Source organism: Mandrillus leucophaeus, unplaced genomic scaffold (assembly GCF_000951045.1).
Source record: "Mandrillus leucophaeus isolate KB7577 unplaced genomic scaffold, Mleu.le_1.0 Scaffold197, whole genome shotgun sequence".
Lineage (NCBI taxonomy): Eukaryota > Metazoa > Chordata > Mammalia > Primates > Cercopithecidae > Mandrillus > Mandrillus leucophaeus.
In genome coordinates this window covers 400729-404391 of record NW_012101998.1, presented here as the reverse complement: position 1 = coordinate 404391, position 3663 = coordinate 400729, and the positions used below count along the sequence as shown (strand labels likewise).

Here is a 3663-nt window from a genome sequence, read left to right as displayed (position 1 = left end):
ATGAAGTTTGGACCTTTCCCTGCAGGCAATGAAGCCTTGGAAGTTTTACACAGGATAAGACAGGAACAGGCCTTTTTCTCAAAAGATCACCCTGGGGGGGCTGGGGTAATGAGAACTTTAAGGGAAGGGACTCACAGCCAGAAAAGTAAGGATCACATTGTGAGCACATCCGGTGACCCAGTGAGCGCCCTTCCACGGGCTCATCCTAAAGAGATAATCAGCCATGCATCCAAAGGTGTGTAAGTGAGAACACTGATTAAAAAGGACTATAGTTGTGCGCCATCACCCCGAGCTAATTTTTTCATTTTTTTGAGACAGAATCTCACTCCATCACCCAGCCTGGAGTGCAGTGACCAAGCCAAGGATTCACCATCAGACTGTACCCATCATACCTGTACAAACTAGATAAATTTCTCTCTTTTCTAGGTCTCAAAATATCTTGAGGTCCCTGTGCCTGTCAGAAACCGATATCCTTTTTTTTTTCTAAGTCGGAGTCTCGCTCTGTCACCCAGGCAGGACTACAGTGGTGCAATCTCAGCTCACCGCAACCTTTGCCTCCTGGGATCAAGCAATTCTCTGCCTCGGCCTCCAGAGTAGCTGGGATTACAGGCTCCTGCCACCATGCTTGGCTAATTTTTTTGTATTTTTAGGAGAGACAGGGTTTCACCATATTGGCCAGGCTGGTCTTGAACTGCTGACCTCGTGATCCACCTGCCTCAGCCTCCCAAAGTGCTGGGATAACAGGTGTGAGCCACCATACCTGGCCAGAAACTGATATTATTTTCTTACCACAAGGTCAGGAACCTTGTAAGGGAACTGTGTAGACAAGGTACCAGGCTGGTCATTCCCCATGTCTATCGGCTTTATAAGTCAACTTCAGTTATTTAAAGCAATCTGGTCATATCAGAAAATACGTCATTCCAGTCAAATGGTGGTTTAAAAAAAAAAAACAATGTCTCCAATTGTGTCCTGTTAAAAAAAAAAAATGGATTCTTACTGAGCTTATGCAAATAACTATATTGCCATAATGTAAGAAAACACACAAATAGTTTCTGAATTCTGGAGAAATCAGGTAGAGAGAAAGGTAAATGTCTCAATTTACTCACAAAAGTATATTTTAGGCTGGGTGCAGTGGCTCATGCCTGTAATCCCAGCACTTTGGGAAGCCAAGGAGGGTGGATCACTTGAGGTCAGGAGTTTAAGACCAGCCTGGCCAACATGGTGAAACCCCTCTGCTAAAAATACAAAAATTAGCTGGTTGTGGTGGCAGGCACCTGTAATGCCAGCTACTTGGGAGGCTGAGGCAGAAGAATCACTTGAACCCGGCAGGCAGAGGTTTCAGTGAGCCGAGATCACACCATTGTACTCCAGCCTGGGCAACAAGAGCAAAACTCTGTTTAAAAAATAAATAAATAAATGTATATTTTACCCAATTTCCGTGACTTACAAGTAGCTCAAAAGAAATAAAGTTTTCTTGACTCCACAAAACAAAATATGAAAAGAATCAGCAATGTTTCAAACAAAAAGATATAAAAATCATTTCACTTCTCCATCAGTTCAGTCCCATGTAATTAATTCTTGTTCTGCTTGAGGTTGAGTTAGTGATATGGTTTGAATCTGTGTCCCCACCCAAATCGCATGTCAAGTTGTAATCCCAGTGTTGGAGGTGGGCCTGGTGGGAGGTGATTGGGTTGTGGGGACAGATTTCCCCTTTGGTGCTATTCTCATGAGAGTGAGTGAGTTCTCATGAGATCTGGTTGTTTAAAAGTGTGTAGCACCTCCTCTCTCTCTCTTTCTCCTGCTCTGGCCATGTAAGATGTGCCTGCTTCCCCTCTGCCATGATTGAAAGTTTCTTGAGGCCTCCCCAGCCATGCTTCCTGTACAGCCTGCAGAACCCTTGAGCCAATTAAACCTCTTTTCTTTATAAATTACACTTTCTTTCAGGTATTCTTTATAGCAGTGCAATGGACTAACACAATTAGTGATCTTCATGAACACACCAGTCTTTTATTAGTGTTCTGTAAGCTTTCACATAGTCTAATGATATGATCTACAAAGCTATCAGAAACCTCTATTCAAGAGTACAATTCCTGGTCCGTTCCATGAATATCCTTGAAGACGTAACACTCTAGGATTTGCACAGAGCTAAAAGCTCTATGCAGAAAAGCATCAGATTAAAGCAATTCACTACATGTACCAAGATATATCAACTTTTTAGAAATCTTATACAATTTTGAAACACATACTCATAACACATTTATGGTGTTGAGCTCTTTGCAGGCTTTCACAGGCTGAGCCTCTGTGCAGCCATAATGCTGCATGGAAGCTGCATCATCACTTGCACAGCCCCTCCAGCCAGCCGGGCACCTGAGATGAGAACTGCACCCAGCCCAGCACCACAGCTCAGCCCCCAGCAACAGCCCCATCCTCTGCAACTGGCTTTCCTGCTGCTGCACCTTGGTGGCTAGCTCTGATGGCCCAAATGGCAACCACTGCAGCTGGCATTGCTGCGGGCTCTACTGTTGGGCACACGCTGGGGGTTTTAGTGGAAGAAATAATGCTGAGCCTCCAAGGCCTGGTCTCACTTACCAAGAACCTCAGGGAACCCAGCCAGCACAGCAGCAGCGGCCTTGCTTCTGAGATCAAACGGTTTTTGGAGCATGCCCAGAACCAGGATGACATAAAATTCTGTGAGGTTTCAATGAGGTGTTGAAACAGTGCAGATTTGCAAATGGAATAGCCTAATCAAGTCCAAACTGAAGAAATGAAAATGGCTCTTATGACCAAGTTAATTTAGCATAAAATATAATTGACAATAAAGGTATAAAGTATAAAACCATCAGTTAAAATTCTCCTCTGTCATTCATATCTTTCCTGCTTCAGAATTACAATGGAAGAGGGTGTTCTCACTGTATAGAATTTCACCGAGATGGTATAGAATTTTGGGCTGGACAAATATTTCTGTGGTTTCCTTAAACCAGCTGTTGTAATTTTATTGTTTGAGAGTTAATTAGAATAAAGTGATTTTCTCAACCCTCCCACCCAAAACAAAATTAATATAGGCATGCTGGCTCACATCTGCAATCCTAGCACTTTGGGAGTTCAAAACTGAGCATCTCTTGAGCCCATGAGTTTGAAACCAGCCTGAGCAATGTGGTGAAACCCCATCTCTACAACAAATACAAAAAATTAGCTGGGTGTGGTGGCATGAGCCTGTGGTCCCACCTACTTAGGAGGCTGATGTTGGAGGATCGCTTGAGCCCAGTAGTGCACTGCACTCCAGCCTGGGTGACAGAGTGAGACTCTCAAAATAAATAAATAAATAAATAAGCATACTTTCATGCAAATATGAATCAAAGAAAGTTAAACAACATTTCTTTCTTTTTTCTTTTAGACAGGGTCTCTCTCTGTCATCCACTCTGGAGTGGCAGTCACTGCTTACTGCAGCCTCCACCTCCCAAGCTCAAACCATCCTTCCATGTCAGCCTCCCAAGTAGCTGGGACAACAGACATCAGCCACCATACCCAGCTATTTTTTTAGTTTTTTGTAAAGACGGGTCTCACTATGTCGCCCAGGCTCTAAACATCATATTTGTCATTGCTCCCTATATGATTCTAACATGCCAGGCTAGGCACAGTGGCTCACACCTATAATCCCAACAC

The 3663-nt window shown here is 43.6% G+C and overlaps 1 pseudogene; it reads left to right on the top strand.

Moving 5' to 3' along the window:
• Positions 1-2745, top strand: LOC105538690 (annotated as a pseudogene).
• The last annotated feature ends 918 nt before the right edge of the window (positions 2746-3663 follow it).